The sequence below is a fragment of the Equus asinus genome, chromosome 1 (genome assembly GCF_041296235.1).
Source record: "Equus asinus isolate D_3611 breed Donkey chromosome 1, EquAss-T2T_v2, whole genome shotgun sequence".
In the NCBI taxonomy this organism is placed as follows: domain Eukaryota; kingdom Metazoa; phylum Chordata; class Mammalia; order Perissodactyla; family Equidae; genus Equus; species Equus asinus.
This window is the reverse complement of record NC_091790.1, coordinates 135,129,572-135,145,393: the sequence shown is the minus strand read 5'-3', so window position 1 is coordinate 135,145,393 and position 15,822 is coordinate 135,129,572. Positions and strand designations below refer to the sequence as shown.

The 15,822-nt window shown below is 39.7% G+C and overlaps 1 protein-coding gene across 2 annotated transcripts in view; it reads left to right on the top strand.

Moving 5' to 3' along the window:
- The window catches only part of MTERF1 (mitochondrial transcription termination factor 1), a 347,595-nt gene that overhangs the window by 181,106 nt on the left and 150,667 nt on the right, over window positions 1-15,822 (top strand). Inside the window, exon 9 of one of the 2 annotated variants that reach the window (XR_011502913.1) lies at window positions 6,106-6,241. The exons of the other annotated variant lie outside the window; for it this stretch is intronic. The gene's annotated coding sequence lies outside the window, so the exon portion shown is untranslated. Of the gene's footprint in view, window positions 1-6,105; window positions 6,242-15,822 lie in introns of those variants that run through there. 2 annotated transcript variants of the gene reach the window in all.

The following is a 15,822-nucleotide window of genomic DNA, read 5'->3' as shown; positions in this document are numbered from 1 at the left end:
CACTGAATTAGCAGAGTCTGGGTACTCTGACTTGCCTTCCTTTGGGGATATAAATGCTTTTCTCATGTTAATTAAACATGGAGGCCATTAGACCGAGGTGGCTCTAACGCCCTGGTGGCCTATCTAAGCAAACCAAAATTTAAGCCTGTAAATGCCTCAAGGTTACAAAATCAAACCTCTAAGGACAATTAATCACAGCCAGCTAGGCTTTAAGCAATTGCCAATCAAATAAATTCCTTTCTTTGCTTCTCCACGTTGTTGATATGAGGTTTTCCCCTGAATCCTGTGGGCAAAATGCTCCTAACCATTTCTGGTTTGGCACTGCCCAATTCCAATCAACTTTTGCTCAAATAACTCTTAAAATTTTTAAAATGCCTCAGTTTATCTTTTTGTGTGTGTGTGAGGAAAATCAGCCCTGAGCTAACATACATTGCCAATCTTCTTCTTTTTGCTTGAGAAAGATTGTCCTTGAGCTAACATCTGTGCCAATCTTGCTCTATTTTGTATGTGGGATGCCACCACAGCATGGCTTGATGAGCAGTATGTAGGTCCGCACCAGATCCAAACAGACGAACTCTGGGCCACCAAAGCAAAGCGCGCTAACTTAACTACTACACCACCAGGCTGGCCCCTCAGTTTATCTTTTAACACTCACAAGATGTGAGTTTCCCCATGGTCTTGATTTGTGTGAGGAGGATTGGTGAATGGGTATCAAAGGAAAATGAGACTAGAGGGCATATGGGCAGCTAATATATTGTGTCACTTTGCCTGTTGCTTTCCAGTGATGACTTTCAAGAAATAATAAATTGTAATTTTAGAGCAGGAAAGGAAATTCGAGATGGAGTCAAAAGTCCTTCTTTTACAAAGAGGGTACCTGAGGCACGCAGAGGAGACTTGACCAAAGTTGCCAGGATTGAAATGAGTGGAGCTGGAATGTGAGTGGGCCTCTGCTTCTCAGTCTGTCCCGCCTTCCTTCCCTGGATTCCCTGGGCTGCCCCATATTTAGATTGTAGAGCAAATGGAAGTCTAATTGGGATGTCCCGGGGAGATTCACTAGATAGCATATGGCTTTTGATTAACTTATTGGTCATAGGACTAGGCATTTTGAAGATTTGGGAAGCATCTTATTATGTGCCCCATGGGATAAAGAAGTGCACCAGAGGTGAAGAACAAGTTACCTTTCGAGCACTTTGCTCACAGGAAAGATTTCTCCTGAAAATTTTCACACGTTCAGAAGATAGGAACCTATGAGCATGGGGTAGGTTTAGAGAAAGAACACTTTCACTATTATCCCTTGGTTTTATTCTTGTAAACTATTTCAAAACTACCTGCCAATTTCAAAACCACTTGTATATCCCAGTTCTTTGGCTTGGTGAATAAAGGAAACTTTTATAACATCTGGAAAGATGAGAATGTCAAGCAAATTATACTTCCCAATGAAATCATTCTGTTGTAGGCTTTAAACATGTTGGTTAACAACCTCAGTGCATTGTCACTGAAATGATTTGAAGAGAGGGGCGCTTCATATCATAATTAGCTACTTCAGAGCAAATTGGAAGATGGGGTGGGGGGCTCTTAGAAGCAGTAGGAGGAAAATATAATAGAAGCAGTTCATGAAGACGTTTTCATTTCAGTTTTAGCACAGCTTTGACTGTATATCTGGCAGATTAGCATACCCTTGTTGCTATTTATTCATCATAATATTTATGTGTGAGAAAAAGTGGTTGTAAAGTATAATTTGTTTGAAAGTTGTTCTTATGCCTTGGAATGAAAGGTACTGGGCAAGTACAAATATAAGCATGATTATTTTTATTATCCTTGGTTTAAATTCACAACTTAAAAGGGCAGTGATGAGGGAAGGGTTCCTAACACCCAGGAGTTTACGACAGGCCTCTGAAGTACAACTTTGGATAGACTCTAAATATGAAAAACATGTCTGGCCCAGGAAAACAGATTTGACCTTTTAAAAAATTTTATTTTCCATTAAGATAATGCTAGTACATGGGCTTTTTCCTAAAAAGAATCACTCAAATTCTGTGAGTTTTATAAGTTTGAAAGCACATGGCCGAGGCTGTGTGCATGCATAGATGAAAGGAAAAGGCCCCTACTTGAAGAAAGAAGTGAAATAGTGGAAAGAGAGGCAAAGGAAAAATAAAATCAAATTGAAATCAAAGGAGAGGTAAAAATGTCAATGGAAAAATAGAAGAGTCCCAATCTTCTTGAATATTTTATGGCGAGCTTTAGAGTGAGCTTGATCACCCAAAGGACACACCACAGGGATTAGTGTTCGAAAATGAACAACAGATGTTGGATGTCAACAGACAATATCCCAGTGGGTGAAGAGCATTTAGGGTGAAAGAAAGTAAAACACATTGTCAGGTGGTCTCTGGTTCTTTGGGTAAATCTTTTATGTGGAATAAGTTTCTCGGGCAGCTATCAGAGATTCATTGGAGCAACCCAATGGTTTTTCTGGTTAATGGGCTTCTAAGTGAACATTGGAGGAAAATTAATTAAGCAATGGTCACTTACAGAATAGAATATATTCCATATATAAGTCACTGTGCTTTCACAGAAATCCTTCCCTGAAGGGGATTGCAACTGAGAATGATTCTACGATTAACAAACGTCTCTGAGCAAGTTGACTTGGGTGGAGACGAATCACTGCTCTTTGCATCACTGGGACTTCCTCCAAAACATCTTCTCTGGGTCTGGCCCCGTGGCCGAGTGGTTGGGTTCGCGCGCTCCGCTGCAGGCGGCCCAGTGATTTGTCGGTTCGAGTCCTGGGCGCGGACATGGCACTGCTCATCAAGCCACGCTGAGGCAGCGTCCCACATGCCGCAACTACAAGGACCCACAACGAAGATTATACAACTGTGTACTGGGGGGCTTTGGGGAGAAAAAATAAAATAAAATCTTTAAAAAAAAAAAAAAATCTTCCCTGGCCATCATATTTCTAAGGTGACTGTACTCTACCTTCTCAGTGACTCTTTATTCCATTACCATGTTTTACTGTCTTCATACTATTTATCTGAAGTTTTGTGTAGGTATTTGTTTCCTTGTGTATTATGTGTCCCTCCCACCAGAATATAAGCTCCATGGAATTAGGGATGACCTTTTTTTTTTTGTCATATGTACCCAGTGCCTAGAATAGTGCCTGGCACCTGGGTTGGAACTTCAAACTGCATCCAGTGGTATTTCAGACACAATATTTAATTCTAGAACTTAAATGAAGAACAAATACATTAAGTCATTATGGTAAACAGAGAAGATAGAAGTCAGGGAGAAGGGCAGATGGAGGAGAGAGGTACTTCATAATTTGCATATCCTTCACATTTCTTGACTTATGGATTGAGAAAGTACCAACTCTGGGCAGCTGAATGCAGTCAGCCTCTGGTCAATCTGGATGTCTCTGAGAAACTTGCATGAAGTGACAGGACAGGCTAGATGTGCTGTCTTTATTTCAAGTGAGACCACGGAGCATCAGATATAACCATCAGCTCATCCCCAATTCATTTCCTTCCTTCTCCTGCCCACCACTTCCAAACAAAATACTGAGGATTAATGTTTTATTCTCAGAAACTCAGACACTCACAGTTCTGCCAAAGTAATTAATCTATCCAGTATCTAGTATATAGTCTTTGATTGCATACTAAGTACATAGTGGGGCCTCCCAAAGTGAGCGAGACATAGCTGTAATTCCGTATGGAATTATTGTTAACAACTAGTAAATCTCTGGCTGGCATTGTGTCATAAGACTCCATGCTTACACTTCTCAGTGGAGGGTAACGACCTATTAAGATCCTCTGGCCTCTAGCTTTGTTCCTTCACTTTGGGGCATCAGTGGGAAAAGGGGAGATGTAGGAATTGAATCTGTTTACCTACTCTTCACTGAAAATGAGACAATGATTTAATAACGTGTTTCAAAAATGATTGTCATCTTAAATTATGAACAAAATTATTCTGCAAAGCACTTCTTTGAGCTCTGTTTCTCCCATTAATTTAGTGAGCTGGTTTCTCTACTGTGAGGGATAAGTCTGTTCACCAGTGAGATTGAATGCCTACTGTGTGCTAGGCAGTGGGGAAGCAAAGATGAGGTGGGCAGCACCCTTGTCCTCAAGGTGCTCACAGTCCAATGGAGGACACAAATCACAACCACAAAATAGTGTAAAAAGAGCACAAGTGTGTATAAGGTCCAACAGTAGCCCAGAAAAAGAGCAGTTAACTCTGAAGAACAAGTGGAATAAAGATGATGGGGAGATGATCCAAGCCAAGGATGTCTACCTTTCTGAAAAGAGGAGCTACTTTGAGTCTCTCCTGAGTGTTCAGCTCATTGAGACATGAGGGATGAAGGCACCACTCTGGTGGGATGGGTGTCAGGGCTGGCTGGCCCTGGAGTGCTCCTGAGTTGGTTCCAAGGTTAGTTCTCCATCTAAGCATTGAGGTTATGGATGCCACATTGTTTTAGCATTGAGAGTTTGTTGGGAGATGAGTCTAGCTTATATTTTTCATAAAGGCAAGTTTCTTCTAGTCAGTCCTGGTGGTCTAGTGGTTAGGATTTGCCATTCTTACCACCAGGGTCCAGGTTCGTTTCCTGGTTAGATAACCTTACCACCCTTCTGTTGGTTGTCATGCTGTAGTGGCTGTGTGTTGCTGTGATGCTGAAAGCTGTGCCATTGGTATTTCAAATACCAGCAGGGTCATCCATGTTGACAGGTTTCAGTGGAGTTTCCAGACTAAGACGGACTAGGAAGAAGGACCTGGCCACCCACTTCCAAAAAAATTGGCCGTGAAAACCCTGTGAATAGCAGCAGAGTATTGATATAGCACCTGAAGGGAAAAGGATGGCACAAAAGGGCCGGGCAGGATTCAGCTCTGCTGTACACAGCATTGCTAGGAGTCGAATCGATTCGATGGCACTAACAACAAAAATTTATTCCATTTGAAGAAATATCCTTTAATCTGAGACTATGCCTAGTTTAGTGTTAAAAATATTTCTTTCACAAAATGACGGTGATGAAAGGTTGTTTTTGTTGTCTTAATGCCTTTATTTGGCAGAGATATACCTGGGATCAGGAACCAAAGATCTGAAAAGGGGATCAGCAGAAAAGGGAACGGGAGTCAGGAGCTCCTGGCAAAGAGAAAAGGTAGAGATGCAGAGGAAAGAGAGCAGTGGCCATAGTAAGAGATCTGTCAATCTATGTTACAGCAGGGAAATAGGTGGTGAGAAGGTAAGAGGAACTGGAGAGCCTGAAAGCAGGTAGGGGAGGGGAGATAGACCTTCTCACATTTGTCCTTTGCTAGCCTACTGAGAAGCTGCTGCTTTATCCAGTAATCAGACAAGTGTGGGTTTGAGCTTGAGTTCTTTCACTTACTAGCTTTCTTAGGAGTGCTATGAGGATTTAATAGTGATCATTCAAATGATGCTTGCTTAGCAGAGTGTCTGGGACATAGCAAATGTTCAAAAACTATTATTACTACTATTACTCCTGTTACCAGTAAGTAGTCTTATTACCACTAAACTACCACTACCCACCCTGAAGCAGGACCCACCATCAATCAGCTTTGGGACAAGATGAGAAGTAGGACCTGCATGCTGGGGGGTGGGGGAGTCCCAGGAAGCTATGGGGTTTGCAGCAGAGGAGAAAGAGCAACCCCAAGTGTACAAACAGAGAGGTAGAGGGAGTCCTGCATCTGCTCAGCTGAGGGTGTGGGCAAATTGGGCTTAAGTTAGTCAGGGATGAAGAGAGCAAACAAAAAGCAGTTGCCATAGGAAAATCACTGGAAAGATAAAAGTAAGTAACTAGAATGACAAAGATATTAAAAAAACCAAAGTACAAATTTATGTTGCCAGATTATGAACAGAATCTGTGTGTTAAACTGTTTTGTGTTATAACTGTGACCCTCTCTTTGAGATGATGATGCCATTCCTGTTCTTGAGGGTTTACTACACCTTGGATTTAAATTAACTGTATAAATCTCTTTATTCAATCTCTCTTAACCAGTTTTTAAACTAGCTTCTCTGTCTTACAGTTTAAAAATAACACAAAGATATCAGTAATGACAGAAATATGTAATTCTCTTGCTATCTTAATTTGATTTAAGAAGAGAGCCAGTGGAGAGAGTAACGAGCCTTCCATTAAAGAAGAGGGTGGAGGAGATAGACTGGAGCTGGTGTGCGCCCGTGATCCCAGAGTTCTAGAATCTCATAAACTCACTCGCTCATAAAACATGGGTGAGTACTGGGAAATGCAGGTAAGAATGAATCTCAAAGCCCCTGCCTGAGAAGAGTTTACAGTCTTGGGAATTAATGAAACATATAAAAACAATTACAATAAGATGTGGCAAATAGAGGCTCAAAGAACTCACTGTGGGAACCTAGAAAAAATTCCTGACCGTTACTGGGTGGTCATTGAAGACTTTTAGAGGAATGCAGGCTTAATCACCAGGACAGGAATTGTCAGCGTAGATTTGAAGGTTGAGGGTTGGAGGGGTGGGTGGGGAGGGATTTTTAGGGTAGAAAGCTTTCTGTAGAGAGCATGTTCCTTTGAGAGAACAAGTAGTTCAGTGTGGCTGAAACATAGGCTACCTATGGGGAAATGGCAGAAGATGTGGCTAGGCAGGGGCTAGATCAAAAGCGGATTTTCATGCCTTCACAACAAATTTGGATTCATCCTGTAGGTGGGGAAGCACTTTGACCAGGTGGCATTTTAGAAAGATACTCTGGCCCTGAGGAGGAGACTAAATGAAGGGATTTGAGACTGAAGACAGGGACTCAGGGTAGGAGGATACTTCATGGCGTAGTTGGGGAGTCACAAGGCTTAAACTGAGGCAGTGGTGGTGAGAAGAGAGGGGAGGGGAGGGAGAGGACTTGGGATGTGTGTGCGTGGTGATGGTGGGTGATGGGGATGGAGAGGCAATCTTAGATTATGTTTTGAATTCTCTTAAGCGGTGAGTAGCTGGGGATGCTAATCACCGATTTAGAAGATACAAAGCAGACAAGGTTGAGGGCCTTCTTTGAAATATACTCTGTTCTCTGAATAAAGATCTGTAAAAGCATTTTAGATAAAACGCTTGCCCATGCTTCCAAATTTCCCATCTCCCAGACTTCGTGCTGTTTCCTTCACTGAGAACGTCTTCCTCCATGCTTCTGCAAACTCGAGAGCTATCTCTTCTTCTAGGTCCAACACAAATTCCAGCTTTTCCAGCAAGCCTTCTCAGATTCTCCGCCAGCCAAGAGTAATCTGTTCAGTGGTTCACTCATATGGCTCTTTTATTCTGAGAAGCAGTACAGGATTGTTTTAAGAATGTGGGTTCTGGAGCCAGACTGTGTGGGTTTAACTTGGCCTTTGCAACATCTGAGTTGTGTGATCTAACCACTCACTGCTGCCATTTTCTCATCTGTAAAAGGGGCTAATATTAGTACCTACCTTGCAAGCTTATTTGAGTGTTAAATGAGTTCACTCAGATAAAGGAATTCGAAAAGTGCCGGGCACACAGTAAGTGCTCAATAAATGGTGGCTGTTACTTTCATCTCTCTTCTGGTACTAAGCCCTTCCTATATATATATATATATATATATATATATATATATTTTTTTTTTTTTTTTTTTTGAGGAACATTAGCCTTGAGCTAACTGCTGCCAATCCTCCTCTTTTTGCTGAGGAAGACTGGCCCTGAGCTAACATCCGTGCCCATCTTCCTCTACTTTATATGTGGGACGCCTGCAGCAGCATGGCTTGCCAAGTGGTGGCATGTCGAGACCCGGGATCCAAACTTGCGAACCCTGGGCCCCCGAACCAAAATGTGCTCACTTAACTGCTGAGCCACTGGGCCGGCCCCCCTTCCTATATTATATTGCAGTTACTTATGTAAACATCCCTGATGAGATTGCCAACTCCTTGAGTGTAGGAATCACTTTTTGAATTTCTTTCTACACCGATCATAATGCCTTACACAACAAATATTTATTGATCCATTGATCTATTGTGTACTATTGTTTTTGACTGCAGAGTTTTCTTGTTTAGGACAAGTGCTACATTTCAACCTGTTTTGGGGCTTGAGGCATCAGCTAGTGTTTTAAACAATTTGAGAGTTTATAGTTGACGGTCAAGACATGTTGTCCTTCATATTTATGGTTTCCTTGCTGCTGAATATTTGATCAGAAATGCAACCACCAATTATTTCATTTTTCTAGTGGTAAACATGATCTTCCTTATGACTCAGTTTCTAGGAATGGTGAAAATTGAGGACTATTTGTGCTTTGCCAAAGAACTTTAATATATATTATCTCAGATCTCATAATTTCTTAGTTTTTGTACCTACCTCAGTGACCCTAAGCCAAGAGAGGGACTTGCTATACAATTGTCCCCCCACACAATAATTGTGTGGTCTAATAATTCTAGAACATATTTTCCCAGTTTAAAGGTGAGTATATGTATCTGAGTCTGTGTGTCTCGCCTGCAATTTTCTTTTTTTGTAGTGTCCTTATCTGGTTTTAGTATCAGGGTAATGCTGGTCTCACATTCCAAATGAGTCTGGAAGTATTCCTTCTTTTTCAATTTTTTGGAAGAGTTTGAGAAGGATTGGTAATAATTTGTTCAATGTTTGGTAGAATTCACCAGTGAAACCACCTGGTCCTGGCCTTTTATTTCTTGGGAAAATTTTCATTACTGATTCAGTTTCCTTGCTCATTATTGGTCTGTTCAGGTTTTCTATTACTTCATGATTCAGTCTTGACAAGTTGTATGTTTCTAGGAATTTATTCATTTCTTATGTTATCTAATTTGTTGGTGTATAATTGTTCATAGTAGTCTCATGATCCTTTGTATTTCTGTGGTATCAGTTATAATGTCTCCTCTTTCATTTATAATTTCATTCAAGTCAACTCTCTTTTTTGCTTAGTCTAGCTAAAGATTTGTCAATTTTGTTTATTTTTTCAAAAAACCAACTCAGTTTCATTGATCTTTTCTATTGTCTTTCTGGTTTCTATTTCATTTATTTTTGCTCTAATGTTTATTTGCTTCTTTCTGCTAACTTTGGGCTCAGTTTATTCTTCTTTTCCTAGTTCCTTGAGGTGTAAAGTTAGGTAGTTTATTTGCAATCTTTCTTTTTTTCTTAATATAGGTGTTTATCACTATAAACTTCCTTCTTAGAACTGCTTTGCTGCATCTCATAAGTTTTGGTACATTGTGTTTAATTAAAAATCTCAAGATATTTTTAAATTTCCTTTTTGATTTCTTTTTTGACCCATTGGTTGTTTAGAAGTGTGTTATTTAATTTCCACATATTTGTGAATTTTCCAATTTTCCTCCTGTTATTGATTTCTGGTTTCATACCATTATGGTCAAGAAAGATACTTATATGACATCAATCTTCTTAAATTTAGATTTGTTAAGACTTGTCTTATGACCTAACATATGATCTATCCTGGAGAATGTTCCATGTGTGCTTGAGAAGAATGTGTATTCTTCTGCTGTTGTGTGGAATGCTCTGTATATGTCTGTTAGGTCCATTTGGTCTAAGGTGTAGTTCAAGTGCATTATTTCCTCATTGATTTTCTGTCTGGAGGATCTATCTATCTATCCATGGTTGAGAGTGGGATATTGGAGTCCCCTACTATTATTGTGTTGCTATTTCTGCCTTCAAAAAAAATAACAATGTCAATAATTGTTTAATATATTTAGGTGCTCCGATATTGGGTGTGTTTCTATTTTAAATTGTTATATCCTCTTGATGAATTGACCCCTTTATCACTGTATAATGACCTTCTCTGTCTCATCTTGTTACAGCTTTTGTCTTAAGGTCTGTTTTGTCTGATATAAGTAAAGCTACTCCTGCTCTCTTTTGGCTTCCATTTGCATGGAATATCTTTTTCCATCCACTCAATTTTAGCCTATGAGTGTCATTAAAGCTTAAGGAAGTCTCTTGTAGGCAGCATATTGTTGGGTCTTGTTTTCTTTCTTTCTTTTTTTTTTTTTTATCCATTCAGCCAGTCTATTTCTTTTAATTGGAGAATTTAATAATTTGCATTTAGAATAATTATTGATAGGTAATGATTTGCTATCATCATTTTGTTAATTGCTTTCTGATTGTTCTGTAGTTCCTTTGTTTCTTTCTTCCTGCCTTTCTTTGTGAATTGATGATGTTTTGTAGTGGTATGTTTTTTGATTCTTTTCTCTTTATCATTTGTGTTTCTATTATGTTTATTTACTTTATGACTGCCATGAGACTTTCATAATACATCTGATAGTTATAACAGTCTATTTTAAGCTGATAACAATTTTAACTTCAACTGCATAAAAAGTTCTACATATTTACTTGCTTCTCCCTCATTTTACATTGTTGATATCATAATTTATCTTTTAATATTATATATCCATTAACTAAATATTGTAGCTGTAGTTATTTTATCACTTTTATCTTTTAACCCATATACTAGAGTTCAGAGTGATTTACACACCACTGTTACAGTATAAGAGTATTTTGAATTTGACTATATATTTACCTGTGACAGTGAATTTTATGCTTTCATATGTTTTCATGTTAGCAATTACCATCCTTTTGTTTCAGCTTGAAGAAGTCCTTTTAGCATTTCTTGTAAGGTAGGTCAAGGGGTGAGAAATTCCCTCTGCTTTTGTTTGTTTTGGAAAGTTTTTACTTCTTCATTTCTGAAGGGCAACTTTGTTGTGTAAAGTATTGTTGGCTGGCAGTTTTTTTCTTTGAACACTTTGAATATATCATCCCCTTCTCTACTGGCCTGCAAGATCTCTCCTGAGAAATCTGCTGATAGCCTTACCGGGGTTCTCTTGTATGTGATGGTCTTTTTTCCTCTTGCTGCTTTCAAAATTCACTCTTTGTCTTTGATTTTTGAGAGTTTGATTATGTGAAGATCTTTGGGTTGAATCTGTTTGGGTATCTTTGAGCTTCATGAACCCACTTAGCCCTAAATGTCTCTTAACTGCTCTGCCATTTTAGGTTTTCAGATATGCTTTTTTGTTTTGTTTTGTTTTGTTTTGTTTTTAGTTTCTCCTTCTCTGTCATGCTGAATCAACCACCAAGGTGTGCCAGCTAACTACAGTCTGAAGCCTCCAACCAGACCTTGGCTTATGGGCCTGGTTGTATGGTCACATGAATCCAGGCAACTGAATATGGCTATAAAGGCACAGACTTTACTCTTAAGGTCTCAGGAAGACCACCCAACAGCAAGGGAAACTGAAGGTGAAGTCTATATATGCAGGCTTTGAAGAAAATGATGACACATGGGGACCAGCCAGAAGATATATGATGCTTGTTAAGCTGGAGCAGCTCAGATGATCTGTTTAGCTGTGGGTAGCTCCTCTGGATTTAAGGGGCTTCCTTTTCATGGTCTCATCTTCTGCAGGAGGCAGCTTTTCCAGAAATAAGCCTCTGAACGTGGGGCTGAGGCAATGATCACAGGGATCTGGTGTCAGCCATCATTTTATGATGCTCCGTGAATTCTTCAGAGGCTTCTCTTTACACTTTCTAAAGCTGCCATATTTCCCTATGAGTTGGAAAATATTTTCTACCCATTCTTGATAGAAATATGTGTGAAAAGAGGATAAATAGGTTCTAACCCTGGTTTTATTTGTAAAATACATGTGCTTTAGTTTGTTGAGCTTACAGTGTCTCTTTTGAAGGCCTTTCTCTTTTGCTTGGTCCTTGGCTATACAGGGGGATAGTTGAGGTCACCAAATAAATGACTTCCAGGTTAGAGAATTATTACGTCTCTGAAACTGCTATTGAAATGATTTTTGTCAGCATTTTTCTAGAAAAATGCATCAAGTTTTTATGCTTTTAAGGGTGTCTTCTTTGTTCTTTAAAAGTAAATATTATTTAACACTATCAACAACTTCATTTTCCTGTTTAATTTTTTAGGATTTTTTTTAACAATCGAGGTTTGTGATGCTGATATAGTTTTTTAAATACTCTGAAATGTAGCTCACTGGGGCATGTAGATTAATTACATTTATCTTAGTAAAAAACATTGTTTAAATTCCCTCTTCTTCCTTTCCTTTTATTCCTCATTCCTTCTTCCATTTCCCCTCTATGGGCACTTAGGCTCATTAGACTCAACTTCTTCCCTCCCTTCCTTCCTTCATCCTGTATTTAGTTAGCTCTTACTGTAGTCTTAGTGCTCCCCTCAGGAGTTTACCCTTCAGTAGAGAGGGCAAAATGTTCACAAGTTTCATAATGAAATACAATATGTGTTTAAATGCTACATGAGTTACAAATTGTGTTGCACCTTCAAGAAGGAGAGAGAATTCCTGGTTGAGTGATGTAACCGAGATTAATGTCTTGCAGACTGAGTTTCTAAAAAACACAGTTGGGAAATATCAGAATGAGGATGGACTAGGTTGGAGAGGTAGGGTGAGGGCAAAGCCTGGAGGGCCTTGAAGGTCAAACTAAGGACTGGATACTGTCAGCACATCTATTCTTTGCCTAGAATGAGCCTAACATTGTGTTGGAACACGCCTAGCATTGGAACAGGAGCCATGATTAACTAGATTTGAATGGGGAAAGGGCAGAATCTGGACTGAGGACTGGGCAGAGCAGTAGGTGCTATCTCTTTTGACCGGTCAGCCCCTGACTGCACCATCCAACGGGCAAAGCGAGCTGTGAGAAGGCAGACGCAGTTGATCAAGGGCCGTATCAGCAGTGGGGACACAACAGTTACAGAGCGGGAGGCCGGAGCAGAGATTCAGGTGAGTCCAGATAAGCTCAGAAGCCAGGCATATTTTTTACATCTTTTGGCTTTCTTTCCATTTCTTTCCTCTATGTTCACTGCTAATTTTGTTTCTTTCCTGCTCTTCCTTCTCTCATCGTTTTCTCCACTCTTCTTGCTTTTTTATTTTTCAGGTATTATTTTGCTCCGTCCTCTTTCCTCTTCAGCCACCCTCTGCCCAATATGAAAGCCCTTTCTCCTCCTCATCCTCATCTTCCCTTTGACCAGCTCTATCTCAAGTATTTTTCTTTCTTTTCCTCAGTTCCTGGAGTGGGGAGACATTTTCCACTGTTAGGTAGATGTCAGCCTGCAGTTCTGGGGACCTTTCTGAGCTACCTTCCTATCTCTCCTAAATCCTGCTCTAAAATTTCTATTGACAGCCTCAGCCTCATTCTTGACTTTAGTGGCCTCTATTAGCTCTCAGTCTTGCTTAACATCTGCGTTGTACTCATAGTGATATGTTCTTGGACTGTGCCCACTGGTTTCTTTAGCTTTTAGAAATTTTAAATTGTTGTTTCTGTTCTCCACTTACAATAAATGTAGCTGGGGACCATACCAGCTTGATTAACTCCAAAGCAGTGGTTCTCTACTGGGTGATTTTGTCTACGAGGGGACATTTGGCATTGTCCGGGGGCATTTTTGGTTGTTGCAATTGGGTAGAGGGGAGAGATGCTGGCATCTAATAGTAGAAGTCAAGGATTCTGTGAAACATCCTACAATGCACAGGACAGTCCCTTCCAAAAGAGAATTATCCAGCCCAACATGTCACGATTACTGAGACTGAGAAACTCTGATCCAAAGGTATTTATCTTGGAGCTATGTCAAATATGTGAATAATAATAGGACTAATCAAAACCAAATTTAATTGCAATCAATTAGGGTAAACAATGGGGGCATCTTGAGATGGCAAACAGTAAATGTGCCTGTGTTAATAACAACAAAAATAATTCTTTGTGCTCTACCCGTCTACTGATTTTTACTTATAAAAATTATGTTCATTAGCTTTCCCCACCCGACCCAACAAGCTGGTGAGTTTGGTGTGGGAGATATATTTGGAATGTAAGGAAACTGAAGCATTGAGAACAAGATGACCCTCCTTAGGACCCCAGCCATATACAGATTTATGGATTTTCATCCAAGGCAAAAACGCAGGGCTGTTCATACAGCTTAACTGGAGCTATACTGGCAGAAAATAAGGGCAGGAACCAAAGCTGCTGTCACAAAGAAAGGACTCTCCCAGTTCTCTATTTGGTATTTAAAAATAGGAGAGAAAATGGCATAGCTTGAATCTGAGATAATGCTTGCCACTTTGTGAATGTTCTTACAGTGCATTGCCTTCGAAACAAATTGGCCCTCGTCTACAAAGGTTTCTTTTTTGTACTCTCACAAACTCATTTTTAATGGCTTGTATGGCATCAGTTGTGCCCCTGAGCTGTAATGAAGCACTCTGCAAGTCACCACACGCGTCACAAATGAATCTCACGGAGGGGAAAATGCTGGAGCATTAATAGGTTTTAATCCAAGGTAAGCAAACCTATTGGGCCACTACCATGTGCTTTTTAAATCTAAATGTCATGAAATTCTCAGCAGTCTTCTCTTGCCTGCACATCAGTTTTGGTCCAGAGACAGCCAAGTAGGGATCAGAAGGGAAAAATCTAAAATGCACATATCTGCCCAGGCGCGCACCTTAAGGAGTTTACAAGTACCATCCAGGCAAAACAAAGAAATAATTGATGGAGCCAAGGGATACTGGCTTCATAGGGCAGGCATCTGAAAAGCCTGTTAGTGCAGCAGACATCTTACAATATATTTGATCCTATCTTCAATATCTTGGGTGGAGAAGAGGTGTTGAAATCTGAGAGTCTCTGTTATGTAGCTTTTCCCCTTAGGTTTTTGTTTAAGTGGATAAGCAATGTTTGTATATTGCACTTTATTGCACTGATACTAGCCGAATTACTCAGATTTAATTGCTAAGCATCCAATTTTAAACTTCATTTTGCACAGTACCTTGGCAGCTTTTGATAGATGTTTAACCATTCAGGAAACAACGATCTCTGAATATTAAAGTAAAACAAATTGGTTTCACACTGGTGAGACTTTCTGTGTATGTGTTAATCTAGAGGTATATTTTGAATTTTCTTTCTCTAGCTGGTGGGTGACTGTGAAATATAGAGATTCACTCAGGGCCTCACCTTCAGGCCCTTTGGGGGCTGTGGCTGCTGGCCCCACATCCATCATACTTCTCATGCTTGATGTGTTAATTGCTATAGTTTCTATGGGGATCTTCCTCTTCTCTCTAATGGAATGGAAAATGTGTAGTTAGTCATAATACAACAGATTCAATTAAGCTAAATTATAGAAATGTTGAGGACGTGCAAAAGAAATTTTAAAATTTAGCCATGTTTTCATGTTTGAATTTAGACGTCTTTGTAAAGCTTACTATGCACAAGGTATGGATTATTACTTTATTTAATCCTCATCAAACTTTATGGAGGTGTTGTTATCATACCTGTTTTAAATGAGGAAACTGAGGAACTGGGCAGTTACGTAATTCACCCAAGGTCACACAGCTTATAGGAGGCATAAGTAGAATCTGAATCCAGACTGCCTGTGGAGACGTTGTGTGCTCCTAACCATTCTGCTGCACTCCTCAGAGCAAGTAACATAAATATTTAATAGTGAATCGCAGTAATTTTAGACCTCCTCTGTTGCATTTTCTTATTATCTAAGGCTATGAATAATTTGCAGCTACTCACAGAAAAAGACCAATGGTTCAGAGAAATTTTGGTCCCACTCAAGAGTACTACATGACTCTATGGATGGCCACTTCTCCAGATTTAACTGCCTTTATATAATGAAACTGTTGGTCCTACCAATATTTTATAGAAAGCAAAGCTGCAAATGAGTCTTAGACCATAGCCAGAAGTTCTGCTATCCCGGGACATAGTTGGAAGAGTCAGGATAGAGAATAAAATGAAGTTCGGTGTGTCCTTCCTAAGACCTACCATATTGTAAACTTGGGATGGTCACCAGTAGTCTCAATGACTGATTCCCATCTTGTGGCTTTGGAAAGCAGAAGA